This window comes from Mesoplodon densirostris, chromosome 15 (assembly GCF_025265405.1).
Source record: "Mesoplodon densirostris isolate mMesDen1 chromosome 15, mMesDen1 primary haplotype, whole genome shotgun sequence".
In the NCBI taxonomy this organism is placed as follows: Eukaryota; Metazoa; Chordata; class Mammalia; order Artiodactyla; family Ziphiidae; genus Mesoplodon; species Mesoplodon densirostris.
Window position 1 is genome coordinate 55,033,590 of NC_082675.1, and position 17,853 is coordinate 55,051,442.

The window sequence follows — 17,853 nt, forward strand, 5'->3', positions numbered from 1 at the left end:
GATGAAACCCTATAGAATAGTATTTTAAAATAAGGGCTTTGAATTTGAGCATGGGCTTTAAAATCTAGTTTCTTTTAATCATCACTAGCATGGCATTGGGCAAATTATGTAATCTTTGTGAGTCTCAGTTTTCTCCTCTTTTAATTAAGGATAGCAACATCTAAGTCATTTAGCATGGCATCTGGCCATAGCAAATACTCAGCAACTAGAAATCACTGTGATAGATAGTAGATAGTAAAGTAAATAGTAAATAGATAGTAAAAATAATCCTTAAGAAAAACTAACAAGTTCCAGGTAGATATAGCTTTGAGAGAGTGCGGGGTTGCTGGTGAGGTATTAGGTTAACCAAGCTAATTTTCTCTTCATATAATCTTATATTTGTCTGTTTGCATCTACACAAATGGTGCATGAATATTAGGAAGCTGATCTGAAGAAAAATACATAAAAACTAACTATAGTAAGTTAAGCAGAGAAATGGGGTAGTTAACTGAACAGTAAGAGCATGAAATAGATTATTGAGGACTAAGAACAAAGAGTTGGAATCTGATACAGAAACCATATATTTTGCCCTCTGCTGCTCCTGTCTGGCTGATCATGGCTTAGGACTATGTAGTCTTGTGTGAGCCTGTTTAGTAGCACTCTCTGGAGATGACTGTCTACAGCTGGCTGCTGGGCAGTGTTATGCAGAATGAGGAAAGACCCCTCCTCTCCTGCTTGGCATCAGTGGAAGAAAGACCAGAAGGACTGATTTTGGGGATTTAGAAATTTTATTACCAACTAAGATTGTCTTCTGACCCCTGACTGATCTTTGGACATGAGAGTAGAAAGTAACCACCCCTGGTCATCATGCCCTTCTGATGGAGGAGGGCTGCTTCCTGCAGCTTAAGCACCAGAATAGGAAGACAGAATCCTGGGGGCTCACGAGATCCACAGTGGGAAGCACACAACAGCTTGTGTTTGTCACCTATACCTTGTTGTTCATAGACAAGTCATAACATTGGCTCCAACATGGAACACACACAACTCTAAGCTTGGTTTTGGCAGGCAAATGAAAATGAAAAAAAATACATCCATCCTTTCCTTATGGAATGTAAACACCTCACTGCTGGGCAGAAATTTACATCAGATTTTCATATTTGCAAGGAAATATATATAAGTTACTCCCCAGAAGTTTATCCATATGTATACTCAATATTTGGCAATTTTGAACCAGCTTATAAAATGGCCTTTGATTTTTTGATATACACTTTTTTCTCAGTCTCATATAATAGAAACTTATAGTATTTTTTCTTAAATTACTGGATTATTAATTTGTGTTATTCTGAGCTGACTGCAGACTGTCACAATTAAGTTTGAGAGCAAGACTGAGCAGTCGCATTGCACGAGGGTCTAATGCAACAAAAGGCACTGAGGAGGAATGTGGCGGAGCAGCGTCTGGATTTTAATGGAGCTACTTGCCCAGTCTATACTACTTGACCTACTTTCTGCTTCATACAGTCTAGCTTATGCAGCTAGGTAAAAAGCAGGCTGTAGGTAAAAACCAGATACCATTTCTCAGATGAAATTTCCATGGCAAATAATGAAATTAAAAGAGATAAACCAGCACACATGGATTGTGCAACTAATTTATAAGGAACCTGATTCAAAGACTGTTAGATATTTATGCAACACTATTTATATTCAATTATTCAGTCAACCTCATAGAGACGGGGTTACAAAATGGAAGGATGACAATTTCATGCTACCATTCTGAACATTTTTTTAACATAACAAGAAACAGCTACCCAGACATTGACATGAAATCACTTTGCAGCTAATACAAAAGATACATATGCACTCATGCATGTGTGTATATATATATATATATATATATAATATATATATATATATATATATATATTTTATTAGGGCTTTTATTTGTGATGTTCTACTTGGATATATATATATATATATATATATATATATATATATATATATATATATATATATATATATATATATATATATATTCATTATATTCATCATAGCTAACCAAGTAGAATATCAGTAACTTTCTGAACAAGTGGCAAGCCCAAATTAAATTAGAAGGCAATCACAGGAGAGTGTGGAAGCCATAGTTCATTGCACAGGGAGGTCAGTGAGCTCTCAAAGCCTGATGAGATGACAGGCCTGAATCACTAGTGGCCCAGATGAAAACCACTTGTGACTTCAAGTGACCAAGGAGGCCATGTATCTCTAAGTATCTTCCCACAGCCAGTGGCTCAAGCTGGACAATCCAAGGTTACACCTTGAACCCTGTTAGAAAGGCAAAACCCCTTCATAAACCATTATCCCCTCAGTAGAAACCTTGTGTGTGCCAAAGATGACTGTAGGTGAGGGAAACAGGAAGTTTCCACCTCTGCCTACCCATTGGCCTATATGCCCAGTTGAATACATTAATGACCAAACACAGAAATGGTTACACAAACAGAAGCCCTAAAATGTGCCCCAAGGTTTACTAACACTGAAGGGTATGAGGAATCAATCCAAATTCCTCCCATTGGTATGCCTTTTTTTCTTTAGGAGTTCCAAGATCTAAATAACTACATAGAACAAATCAAGGGAAAATGGGACCCCACTGCCTATGGCCTTTTTTGATGAATAGGACTCTAAGTCAGTCACTCAGCTGTTTTATTACTTGTCTTTAAGGCTGATGAGTCCAAAGCAGACCTGCATCACTGAATTCTCAATAAAGGGTTAGTGCTTGTCCTGCAGAATAATAAGAACTGCTAATGACACCAATTAAGAGCTGTAAATGTCATTTATACTTGTTTGTTATTTTTCAAATCAATAAGGCTGGAAAGACACAGCAGCCTGAGATAATTTAGATTGGAACAGGTTGTGGGGATATTTTAATGGATATATTACAATCAGTATTCTAGTTCTCCTTTTGAAGAAATTGTGTTCCTCATTGGGTCAAATTTGATATTTATTTAAATCATAACATATGCCCCAAATAATTAAACATAGGGGAAAATATTTAGGGCAATAAAAAGAGAGACAAGTATATATCTTTCTTAATTCCATTCATTAAATCCCCTGTTTGAAAATGTCCCCGTTTTATCTGAGAAGATATCTTTAAATGGAATAATGAATAATTTAATAAAAAGGGAAAAATAAATTCAGGAAGAGAAAAGATTAGTAATGCAGACTACAGCACTATGCGCTGATACTGTAGGAATTGCAGGAACACATATTTTTATAAGGTTCTTACTCTTTTGCCACATGCCAATAGTATACTTGTATTTTGTGCATTCAAAAGATTGTGCAAACTGTGCATAATGTGTTAGAGTTTTGCCAGAGTATGAGGTAGTTGTTCAGAACTCTAGAGATACGTGTTTCTTTAATTCCAAAAGTAGCACAGGAGTCTCATTTCTCACTGGGGCCCTGTTCTAGTGAGAGAAAACTATTAAACATTTCACTGATGAGGCAGCAACCAGGGACAGACAACCCATTCCCCATAAAATGACTGAATTGTACCAATTATCATAGCTAAAGGGACGTCTCACCAGAAAATTTGAGAATAGATAACCAAATGAACTTCTGGGTATTTTTGTGAATGTGTTCTTAAACTTTTATATTAGAATTTGGTATGTTGACAAAGATTATAAGAAGTAACCCATGACATTTAAAATTGCCTATCCTAGCTGTCTTCCTCTAGACACACCCCTTCTTCTCTGAGTAAGTTTTCTGCTTTGTTTGAAAGATCAGATTTAAGTGGTTAATATTTTGAAGCTTTGTTTTTAATTACTTTGAATAGGACAGTGAAATCACCAAGCAAGGAAGAAAACTTAAAATTATAATTTGGAAAATTACTGTTTAAACAATCAATGATCCTTTTGAGTAAATGTCTACCTGACAATAAAATAATTAAAAACTTAAAATTTCAGATACTCAATTTGTTCTCTCTGCATAGCACTCATTATCCAGCATGATTATTTACACTTAAGACTAGGTATCTAAGGCTTTAAATTAAAATAATTTTAAAAATTAGGTTAACTAATTTTTAAAATCAGACATACAGTGATGCAGTAAGGACCATTAAAGGGTACAGCAGTCATACTCTACCCATATACCTTTTCTGGTTGATTTACTGGTACATATATTTTTGGCCTTTTGTGAATTTCAATGATGTGATATCATAGATAATAGAAATAAAGAAAACAAAGAGCCAAAACAGATTTAGGAATCTGTCTCAGTATGCTGCTGCCCAAATTATTTAACACAGATTGATACAAAATTTGATCTCCATTAGTCTCAAGCTGGTCTTTGTTTTGAATAACGTAACTATTGTATTTACAAATTGTCTCTAACTTACCTCCTGACTCGTACTTGTCTATTCTATTATACTTTCCCAGTTTTCTCATTTAACCAAATTTATCTGTTCATTGTTCCCCAAGTATTTTTCACACTCTCTTCAATGTCACTGCCTCCATCTAGAATGTATCCTTTTTTACCTTATCTCCAGCTATGAAAATTCTACTATCCTCCACAGACCAGTGCATAGCTCAGCTCCTCCCTAAGGAATTACCTGATCAAGCCAGAGCGGAACAGTGTCTCATTCATTTGTTTGCTCATTTATTCAACACAGATTTATTGAAGGTTGGCTATGTGCCAAGCACTGTGCTAGGCTCTGCTCTCCCCTATAAAATACTAGTTCTTTATTTGGACCATTTGCATAACATTTGCTATATTTTGACGGATGTTACAGCAATTTGTGGGTGAGTTTTATTTCAGCACAGGAAATGGTAAGTTTCTTGAGAGTTGAGACCTTGTTTCAGTTATTTTGAATTTGCTACAGAGAATAAATGAGTGAGCAGGAAACTCCGTATGTACGATTCTAAGACAACTAAGCTGCTCAGTTTGGGGGAAAACTCATCAAAATATGTAGCCCTGTGTCAATTTAGATAAAACACTAAGTTGGTTGGCTTAATTTTTATCTTTTCCATTGGTTATAAAAAAAGTGGTTGGTTTTAGATATGTTAAGAAAACATATCTAAAAGTAAGAAGTAAGTAACCTTGAATTTGGTTTCTTTTTGCCAAAGGTAAATCAGGTGTCTCAATAAATGGACTTAATCAGGAATATCTGGTTTTGAGATGTGGTTTAGTGTATATATATATATATATATATATATATATATATATATATATATATATATATATATATATATTTAACACAGATGTGTACTCTGCAAGTCAACTGTGTCAATCATTGCCAGTCACAGAGCTGATTGCCAAGATATATAGGAGTCCCTCCATCTCATTTGGTCTGTGACGAAAAGGAACAGGAAAATATTTCCAGAAGTCCAGCTGTCAGCTCTGAATCAACCTAAGTTGCAACCTAAGATGCAACCAAGTGCATCAATTCCCACTTATTCCCTGTCTGAGGTTCCCTGAACCCACTCTTTCTGTCTCCAAAAGAGATCCACCAGAAAACATGAGATAAATTCCCTTGCTCTTGGAATAAAGTTTATTTTAAGCATGGGAGGAATTATCCTATCTGTGGAATACCAGACACCAGGAAGTTGGATGAGACCAGACATTTTAAGGACAGCCCTAAACGTAAAAGCAAACTGTATATCTGAAACTAATATAATGTTGTATGTCAGTTATACTTTAATACAAAATAAATAAAAATAAAATAAAGATAAATTAAACAAATTAAACAACTAAAATTTTAATCACTTTGTGGAAAGGTCATTGTCCCCCCAGGGACTTAGGCTTCATAGATATTTGTTGAATGACTGCATTAACTTATTAGTTTTCTAAAGTTAGGAACTTCCCTCTGTTACTGACAAAGAATCCAATAAAGCAGGATGACCTCAATGGTGGAATGGAAACTCCTGTTCATATATATATATATTTATTCTTTTTGGAAAGAAATGTCCAACTTCCCCATATATGAGAGTCAGAGGGTCGCTAGTAAACAGTATTTTCTCTTCAAAGAGAATTTATGTGAGTGTTCTATCTCAGCTATCAAATGTAGGTCAAGAAGTCTCTCATTTCCTGAAGGAAGGGCCCCTCCAGGGTCAGGATGCTCATAAAACCATGAATCAAACCAGACTAGAGATGACTAGAGAGGGGCAAGATGGTGGCAGGCTGGAGGCGATGGGACCCACTCTAGGAGGCTGCTCCCTGCCATGCCGGACTGCAGGCTCATTGTTACCTGATCTCCATAAGAGTCAAAATATGGACGTTTTATATGAAATCTCTCAATTTTCAAATGTTGGTCTAATTTTTTTTTTCTTAGTTCCCCGAACAGGAATTGAATGTGGCAGCGAAAGCACCAAGTCCTAACCACTGGACTGCCAGGGAATTCCCTTAGTATTAATATGCTATTAAGAATAAACAAAATATGCCCATGGGCCATATCCAGGCTCTGGACAATTAGTTGGCCACCTCTGGTCTTTTGAAAAACAAATTTGTGGTATGATAGAGGCTGTCTTGAAAGCAATTTCCACCCCTACTTCTACCTCTTTGCTGATTTGACCCCCATATGGTCAGTTTCCTGCCCTGTCAGCAAAGGGAAAAAAAATATTTCTTAAAGAAGGGCCTTCTTAAAAGATGCATGAGAAAATCTGCAATAAATGCCTCTGAATTTTGATCTTGCTTTCCTGGATAAAAATGCTGTCTCGGGCTTCCCTGGTGGCGCAGTGGTTGAGAGTCTGCCTGCCGACGCAGGGAACATGGGTTCGTGCCCCGGAACGGGAGGATCCCACATGCTGCGGAGCGGCTGGGCCCGTGAGCCATGGCCGCTGAGCCTGAGCATCCGGAGCCTGTGCTCCACAATGGGAGAGGCCACAACAGTGAGAGGCCCACTTACCGCAAAAAAAAAAAAAAAAAAAAAAAAAAAAAAAGCTTTCTCTACAAAGAAAGAAATAGTAGCCTTTACCTAGTTCCAATGCTTGTGTTGGTTATATGGTCAACACTATCCATATCAATTCCATATTTAAGTATTAAAAATAATGAGGATTTTTCAATTGCCATTTATAACTGTAACTACGAATTTCCTTTTGCATAAGGCTTGTGTGTCCTAACTAAATACTCCGTGATCTTTTTCTTATTCTAATGCCCTTAATTAGATTTATAGACTCTTTACAGAGTTTTGTGTTGATGAAGGAGTTAGAATACAATGCACACTAATAAAATATCCCGACTACCCAACTTGTGCTTTTGCATTTCAATAAATAATGAGACTTAAATAATGTTCTGAATATGTAGTCGAAATAAATATGGACTGATGATCCATCAGGAAACATTAATAAACATACGACCACGTGGAAGTGGTGACCAAAAGAAAGTGATTCATTGGGCTGTAAACCATTAAGGAATTTGGGTCATGCATGCCTGCTACAAAGAAAAATGTATTTAGAAAACAACAGTTATACAGTCTCATTTTTAATTTGCTTTCGGTGACTTTTAGCTTGCTTAAATGTTTTACAATTGAAGGTAATCATTGTATAACATTCTCAATCCTGTGGTAAAGAAATTTACTCTACATCGTTTCCTTTGCACATGACACAGCCATTTTCATGGTTATAGCTAATTAGCTTCCTTTCGACATTAGATGTGGAGGATGTTTAAGCAACGTAAACTAGCTGTCATCCAGTGGCATCATAATCAAAATGGCATAAAATTTGCTATAAAACCTGCAGCTAATAACATTTATAAGACACCTTATTACATAAGGATATTGAAGAAGCTCAGACACTGTATATCACAATGCTTCCCCAGGGACCTAGTTCATTTTCTAATGACTGTGTATGGGTTTACTTTAGGAGCTTTTATGTGCATGCCTGAGCACAGAGCTTACCTAGGCAGACTGATAAAAACTGCGGAAGAGCAAAGTCCAAATACAGAAGCAAAGTACTGCATCTGTCTGAAATGAATCAGCAATACTGCCATTTTTCTCATTCACCAACTAAGTTTTCTCACCATTTCATGGCCACGCTCATTTTAATATTCTTCCATATTTTATTTGAAGATGCTTATACCTTCTCTCCTCTTGAAAGACTTTACTATTTTCTTCTCTAGCCTTTATGCTTCCACTCAACCTCCATGGCTATCCTCAAGCCATGTTTCTCCCATGGAGTTTTCTTTGATGCCTCGAACCACATTAACCTTTACCTTTGAGCTTTTATTGTTTTTGCTCTCTGCCCTGTACAGTCAGTGTCCATTCCTGCCTATCTTTTTCTTTTTTTAACAAATTAACAACCCTAACAGCTCATCCTTATCCCATCATAGAATCATAGACAGTCAACTCTGGAAGTACAATAGAGCTCATGTTCTAACATTAAATGATATTTGACCAGTCCTATTTGGGACTTTTGTTTCCCATGTTGGCTTGCTGCCTGGGTCAATGTCCATGGATATTCAGAATATTCACATGATTCCTGACTTGTTAACCTAGCTCCTGTCATTCCACAGTGCCAGACTTTGTTTCTGTTTTTCTTTACATTGCCTTAAATAAATCTTTTCAACCATGATTCAAACAGTCATCAGTCACCAAGAGCAATTGTCACCTACAGACTCTACTACAATCCATTACACTCATTTCTCATGCAGAAACTTGAATATCAAATATAATCTGTATAGTCAAGATTTTTCTATTTCTCCCTTGATTTAGTGAGCCCTCTATTAGGAGTATGACCAAACTTATTGTCTGAACCAATGCCATATAGCTTAGATCCTGTCAACTATGATAATCAGGTTAGCTTATTTCCTATCATTTGATTTAAATGTCATGTTACACCTCCCCAGTTTTCTGATTATGCCATGTGTAAAGCTTGCTTTTTGTTTCTAACTAGATTATAAATTTCTTATGAAGAAAGGTATTGCCATTACATGATTTTATCAAAGATTTAATGTGTTCTCTAGTCCTAGACGTATAGCAGGGCTCATGTATTTGTTAATGATGATCTTCCATAAACAACTTATATACAGCATGTTCTAATACAATAAAAACATCATTCTAGCACCTAATAGGATCTGGCTACTCACTAATGGAAAGAACACTACAGTCACTGTTTGTAAGACATGACCCAAATGCACCCTAAACTGTCCTTTCCTTACCACAGTCTCTCTCTTTTTACTTTAAATTTGATTCTACACAAAATTCAATCCTGAGTTTATAATTTTTGACTTCATTCTCCAATGTTCCAGTTCTTTCCTACTTCTTTACTCAACTTAAGGGCCTTTCTGGTGGCAAATTTTCTATGCTTGATTCATCATACAACCTACATACATACATATGTACATACAGCCCAGCATACAGCCTACTTAAGTGTGTTTTTTTCCATCTTGGAATACTTTCTCACTCCTTTAGAACTGCTTATACCATTCCCTTTTCCCATCCCATGGAATAAACTATGCCTCCTTAGAAAGATACTTAGTTTTTCCCATCTTTTATTATACATACATACATATATATATATATATATATATATATATATATATATATATATATATATATATATATATATACATATACACACACACACACACATATATATATACACACACATAGATATGCATATATATATATATATATACATATACATGTATATATATATATATATATATATATATATAATTAAATGACTTAGCACCTTAAACTCAAATGGTGATGTAAAATATTATGAGGGAAAGTTTGGAAAGATTGTAAAAATTGGAATACATGCAAATTAATTAGTAATGATATAGATCACTGAATGCCAAAAATATGCCAGCAACAGGAAAGCATTATCAAATCCTAAAGCATTATCAAATCCTTGTGCACTATGGGTTAGAGATTATTATGGTGAAAGGAATGGGTAGAATTGAGAGGAGATTACATTAAGATAAGGCATGCAGACATCTATAACATCTTTATGAAAGGCCTGAAATTTCTTATGGTGTCCTTGGACAGCAAGTGCTCAATGATGTTTCCTGAGACTGAGTTGGTCACAGAACAATTGAAATGGCTTGATAAAGGGAATTGACCTCTTCATCTTAGAAAGCTAGGATAGATCTTATATCTAGCAGTAATACAAACTAAAGTATAGGTACTATGAAATATTCTGGCCAAAAATATTTGTCATCATCAAACTTGCATTTTAATGAGTTAAAGATGCCATAATACCCAAATTAAGAGACTATATAGTACGTCAGAATATACAGTATGTCAGATAAGGTTGGGAGAATGCTAAAACAGGGTTAGGGGATGCTTGACAAGGCTGGGGTATACTAATTTAAGTAAAATGGTCAGCATGGATTTCACTGATATTGTGATACTGCATTCTTAAAGAAAGAGGTGAAGAGGTAAGCCATTAGAATATCTGGTGAAAGCATCCTTTATGCACAGTACACACTGGTGAAAGGAAATATTTCACCCTTGCCAGGCAACACTGAGGAACTTTGTGTGCTTTTTGGTCATACATATAAAGTGGTAGCAGTTAACATGGTTATGAGATTTTTTGTAAAAATTAGTTTTGGCTCTAGGGCTCAAAGTAAGTGGGAGTTTGGATCTAACTAAATTTAGCCTTTCTTCCAAGTGAATATAATAAAGATAAAGAAGATCAAGGAAGTTGAGAGGATAAAGAAGGGAATGGTAATGAAGATGGAATGTAAACTAAGGAAGGAAATGAGGACATGGTGAAGAAGTGAGGAACACTGGAAAGGTGAAGAATCAACTAATTGTTGATCCTTGTGAGGTCAAATCTTATTCAATCTGATGTTTAGAGTGTAAGCTGGAAAGGTGGATGATGATTATCAGAGAAGGATATTCTTAAAATGGAGGATATAGAGGAAGGAGGTCAATTATTTTGTTAAGGTCCAAGATATAACTATGTCTGCTGACAAACAAAAGTAAAATGAAATTCAAGATGCTTGCAGAAGAGTGATTGCAAAGAATGCAGAGGACAAGGTATTACAGATATCATCCAGGTGGATACTGAAATTACAATGTAAGATGAAATAAAAGTGTTGGACAGAATGAGAATGAACCAGGAGCTAAGCTATTCCAGCAAGGAAGCAGAAAAGCAGAATGGTCCCAAGAGCTTGTGGATGACAATAGCAAGGAGGAGAAGAGATTAGGGAGTAATAAAAATGAATTAGGTAGGAGAGAAAGAGAAAGACACCCATGCTACTTAACACTGTACTCAGTGATAAGTGGACGTGAGAGAGAAACTCGTCACATTTTGAAAGGACTGTTGGAGAACCAGCATCCTTAGGCAAAGCCAGGTTTCCTTTTGAGCAGTGAATCTCATGCTTATCAGCCCCAGTGACCTGTTTTTATAACAAGTATTTTATATTGCTCCTTTAAATCCTGGCATAAAGTCATAGATAATTTAACCTACATAGACCATAATTCTTAAAAAATAAATTTAAAGGAGAAATAAAAGTAAAGTCATTTTTAAAAAGAAAAATCATTGAATTATTTCAATATGTAAATGCTAATGCACATTTACCCCAGAAGTCACAATGCAGAGGTCAGATGTACTGTATTGGTTACAGAGGCAAGTGAAGACTTAAAGGGGTAGATCTGAGATGCAGGGATTTGTTCAGGATGGTAGAGTAGAAGGACATGTGCTCACTGCCTCTTGCGAAAACACTGGAATAAACATTAATTGCTGAACAATCATCAATAGGAGGACACTGGAACTCACCAAAAAGATACCCCATATCCCAGGATGGGGAGAAGCCACAATGGGATGGTAGGAGGACTGCAATCACAATAAAATCAAATCCCATGGATGCTGAGTGGGTGATTCACAAGCGGGAGAACACATACCACAGAGATCCACCCACTGGAGTGAAGCTTCTGAGCCCTACGTCAGGCTTCCCAACCTGGGGGTCCAGCAACGGGAGCAGGAATTCCTAGAGAATCAGACTTTGAAGACTGGTGGGATTGATTGCAGGATTTCAACAGGACTGGGGAAAGCAGAGACTCCACTCTTGGAGGGCACACACAAAGGAGTGTGCACTTCAGGACCCAGGGGAGGGAGTGGTGACCCCATGGGAGACTGAACCAGACCTACATGCTAGTGTTGGCAGGGTCTCCTGCAGAGTTGGGGGGTGGCTGTGGTTCACCTCATGGACAAGGACACTGCCAGCAGAAGTTTGGGGCAGTATTCCTTGGTGTGAGCCCTCCCAGTATCTGCCATAAGCCCCACCAAAGAGCTCAGTAGTCTCCAGTGCTGGGTCACCTCAGGCCAAACAACAAATGGGGAGGGAACCCAGCCCCACCCATCAGCAGACAAGCAGATTAAAGTTTTACTACCTCTGCCTACCAGAGCAACACCCAGTTCTACCGACTACCAGTCCCTTGCATCAGGAAGCTTGCACAAGCCTCTTAGATAGCCTCATCCATCAGAGAGCAGAGAGCAGAAGCAAGAAGAACTATAATTCTTCACCCTGTGGAATGAAAACCACATTCACGGAATGTGAATGATTAAGAACCAGATGAAGGAACAAGATAAAACCCCAGAGAAACAACTAAATGAAGTGGAGATAGTCAACCTAACAGAAAAATAATTCAGAATAATGATGCTGAAGATGATCCAGGACCTTGGAAAAAGAATGGAGGCAAAGTTCAAGAGTATGCAAGAAATGTTTAACAAAGCACTAGAAGAATTAAAAAACAAACACACAGAGATAAACAACACAATAACTGAAATGAAAAATACAGTAAAAGGAATCAATAGGAGAATAACTGAGGCAGAAAAATGGATAAGTGACCTGGAAGACAGAATGGTGGAATTCACTGCTGTGGACCTGAATAAAGAAAAAAGAATGAAAAGAAACGAAGACAGCAAAAGAGACCTCTGGGGCAACATTATATGCAACAACATTCACATTAAATGGGTGCCAGAAGGAGAAGAGAGAGAGAGAATGTGAGAAAATATTTGAAGAGATTATAGTCGAAAACTTCCTAACATGGAAAAAGGAAATAGTCAGCCAAGTCCAGGAAGTGCAGAGAGTCCCATACAGGATAAATTCAATGAGAAACACGCTGAGACACATAGTAATCTAATTGAAAATAATTAAAGAAAAAGAAAAATTATTAAAGGCAACAAGGAAAAAATGACAAATAGCATACAAGGGAACTCCCATAAGATTAACAGCTGATTTCTCAGTAGAAACTCTACAAGGCAGAAGGGAGTGGCACGATATATTTAAAGTGTTGCAAGGGAGGAACCTACAACCAGGATTACTCTACTAAGCAAGAATCTCATTCAGATTTGACAGAGAAATCAAAAGGATTATAGACAAACAAAAGCTAAGAGAATTCAGCACCACTAAACCAGCTCTACAACAAATGCTAAAGGAACTCTCTAAGTGGGAAACAAAAGAGAAGAAAAGGCCTTACCAAAACAAACCCAAAACAATTAAGAAAATGGTAATAGGAACATACATATCAAAAATTACCTTTGATGTGAATGGATTAAACGCTCTAACCAAAAGACACAGGCTCTCTGAATGGATACATAAAACAAGATCCGTCTATATGCTGTCTACAAGAGATCCACTTCAGTCCTAGGGACACATACAGACTGAAAGGGAGGAGATGGAAAAAGATATTCCATGCAAATGGAAATCAAAAGAAAGCTGGAGTAGCAATACTCTTATCAGATGAAATAGACTTTAAAATAAAGAATGTTATGAGAGACAAAGAAGGACACTACATAATGATCAAGAGATCAATCCAAGAAGAAGATATAAAAATTATAAATATATATGCACCCAACATAGGAGCACCTCAATACATAAGGAAACTGCTAACACTTATAAAAAAAAGGTAATTGTCAGTAACACAAAAATAGGGGGAGATTTTAACACCTCATTTACACCAATGTACAGATCATTCAGACAAAATATTAATAAGGAAACACAAGCTTTAAAGACACAATAGACCACATAGATTTAATTGATATTTATAGGACATTCCATGTGAAAACAGCAGATTGCAGTTTCTTCTCAACGGCACAGAGAACTTTCTCCAGGATAGATCACATCTTGGTTCACAACTCAAGCCACAGTAAATTTAAGAAAATTGAAATCATATCAAGAATCTTTTCCAACCACAATGCTATGGGATTAGAAATAAATTACAAGGAGAAAAAAGAAAGCCACAAACACATGGAGGCTAAATAATATGTTACTAAATAACAAAGAGATCAATGAAAAAATCAAGGCAGATATCAAAAAATGCCTAGAGACAATGACAACAAAAACATGATGATCTAAAACCTATGGGATGCAGCATAAGCAGTTCTAAGAGGGAAGTTTATAGCAATACTACTACCTCAAGAAACAAGAAAATATCTCAAACAATCTAACCTTACACCTAAAGGAACTAGAGAAAGAAGAACAAACAAAACCCAAAGTGAGTAGACGGAAGGAAATTACAAAGAACAGAGCAGATATAAATGAAATAGAAACAAAACAGTAGCAAAGATCAATAAAACTAAAAGCTGATTCTTTGAAAAGATAAACAAAATTGATAAACATTTAGACTGACTCATCAGGAAATAGAGGGAGAGGACTCAAATCTATAAAATTAGAAATAAAAAGGAGAAGTTACAACAGACGCCACAGAAATACAAAGCATCTTAAGAGATTACTACAGGCAATATTATGCCAATACAATGGACAACCTGGAAGAAATGAACAAATTTTTAGAAAGGTATAGCTTTCCAAGACTGAACCAGGAAGAAATAGAAAATATGAACAGACCAATCACAAGTAATGAAATTGAAACTGTGATTAAAAATATCCCAACAAATAAAAGTCCAGGACCAGACGGCTTCAAAGATGAATTCTACCAAACATTTAGAGAAGAGCTAACACCCATTCTTCTCAAACTCTTCCGAAAAATTGCAGAGGAAGGAACACTCCCAAACTCATTCTATGAGGCCACCATCACACTGATACCAAAACCAGACAAAGATACTACAAAAAAAGAAAATTACAGACCAATATCACTGATGTATATAGATGTAAAAATCCTCAACAAAATAATAGCAAACAGAATCCAACAAAACATTAAAAGGATCACACACCATGATCAAGTAGGATTTATCCCAGAGATGCAAGGATCCTTCAATATACATAAATCAATTAATGTGATACACCATATTAACAAACTGAAGAATAAAAACCATATGATCATCTTAATAGATGCAGAAAAAGCTTTTGACAAAATTCAACACCCATTTATAATAATAAAAAAAAAAAACTCTCTGAAAGTGGTCATAGAGGGAACCTACCTCAACATAATAAAGGCCATATACAACAAACCCACAGCCAACATCATTCTCAATGGGGAAAACTGAAAGCATTCCTTTTACGATCAGGAACAAGCCAAGGATGTCCACTCTGCCACTATTATCCAACATAGTTCTGGAAGTCCTAGCCACAGCAATCAGAGAAGTAAAAGTAATAAAAGGAATCCAAATTGGAAAAGAAGAAGTAAAACTGTCACTGTTTGCAGATGGCATGATACTATACATAGAGAATCCTAAAGATGCCACAAGAAAACTACTAGGAGTAATCAATGAATTTGGTAAAGTTGCAGGATACAAAATTAATGCACATAAATCTCTTGCATTCCTGTACACTAACAATGAAAGATCAGAAAGAAAAATTAAGGAAATAATCTCATTCACCATTGCAACAAAAAGAATAAAATACCTTGGAAAAAACCTACCTAAGGAGGCAAAAGACCTCTATGCAGAAAACTATAAGACACTGATGTAAGAAATTAAATATGATACAAACAGATGGAGAGATATACGATGTTCTTGTATTGGAAGAACCAACTTTGTGAAAATGACTCTACTACTCAAAGCAATCTACAGATTCAATGCAATCTCTATCAAACTAACAATGGCATTTTTCACAGAAGGAGAACAAAATATTTCATAATTTGTTTGGAAACACAAAAGACACCAAATGGCCAAAGCAATCTTGAGAAAGAAAAATGGAGCTGGAGGAATCAGACTCCCTGACTTCAGACTATACTACAAAGCTACAGTAATCGAAACAGTATAGTACTGGCACAAAAACAGAAATATAGGTCAATGGAACAGGATAGAAAGCCCAGAGATAAACCCACACACTTATGGTCACCTTATCTTTGATAAAGGAAACAAGAATATACAATGGAGAACAGACAGCCTCTTCAATAAATGATGCCTGGAAAACTGGACAGCTACATGTAAAAGAATGAAATTAGAACACTCCCTAACACCATACACAAAAATAAACTCAAAATGGATTAAAGACCTAAATGTAAGGCCATACACTCTAAAACTCTTTGAGGAAATCATAGGCAGAACACTTTATGACATAAATCATAGCAAGATCCTTTTTGACCCACCTCCTAGAGAAATGGAAATAAAAAATAAACAAATGGGACCTAATGAAACTGAAAATATTTTACACAGCAAAGGAAACAATAAATAAGATGAAAAGACACCTCTCAGAATGGTAGAAAATATCCACTCTTTTTTAGATTACTTTCCCTTACAGTCCATTAAAGAGTATTGAGTAAAGCTCCCTGTGCTTTACAGAAGGTCCTTATTAGCTGTCTATTTTATATACAGTAGTGTGTATATGTCAATCCCAATCTCCCAATTTATTCCTTCCCACCTTGCCCACTGGTAACCATAAGTTTGTTTTCTACATCTGTCATTCTATTTGTTTTTTAGATAAGTTCATTTGTACTCTTTTTTTTAAGATTCCACCTATAAGTGATATTATATTATATTTGTCTTTCTCTGTCTGACTTATTTCACTCAGTATGACAAAGTTCTAGGACTACTGGAAATTAATGTGGAATGTAAACCAATTCTTTCTTTTCCATATCACCACTCTTGCTGCAAGGTAATTCTCCTACCCCTGATATTTTGTCCCTCTCCTCAGTTCCAGTTATTGTGAAAACCGAAAGTATCCACACACATTTTTTAAAATACACCCACACTGTCCCTTATTAGACCATGAAGATTAATATCCATGTTAGTTTATAGGAAAAAAAAAGAAAATCTGATACATAAATGAAACTTTGGAATTGCGATCATGTCATTTCTCAAAGTGATTAAAACATAGGCTATTTTGGACAAAAGCTAAACTTGAATATACACATATACTCTGAAGAGTGAAAATTGTCTATAATATTTCATGATTCAAATACTAGATGTGTCTCTCCTCCATCGATTGCCAGACTTAAAATGAACAAGATTAAGAAAAGGAAAGCAAAATGTTTCAAAGGATCCTGCATATTTCTAGTTCCTAAAACTGTTAAGGGTTTAGAACCTCTTTGAAGAAGTCTATGGACCTGAGCTTCAGCCAGGTTTATCATCTGATGTATAGTCCTTCTGGATGTTTCCTTAATGCAAGCATGTACATTTGCACACCTGTATGCTTAGATGAAGCTTCACATGGAGAAAGTTGCCCTTTAGTGATAGGAAAGTTTAAAGTGAGTGTTTGTCTTCCTTTGTCCCATCAACTGATTGGCTGGAGCCTCCTGCTAATCAGGAGGACAGCAAGGGTGTTGACAAATACAGAATGATTGATGTTGGTGGTAGTGTAGAGAAAAATCAAACCTGAGAGTTCGACTTACCACAGTTCCAAATGCTATTTTCAACAAAAATGTTGAAATAAGATCTGGTTATTCATAGGTGAAACAGAACAAATTGCTTCCAATTCCATCAACATTTATCACAACATATTCACCATCAAAGCTTTTTCAGGCTGTAAAATAAATACAACCTAGTTCTGTCTTTACACACATATTCATTGCTTCTATACATGCACATGCATTTTGTGTGCACA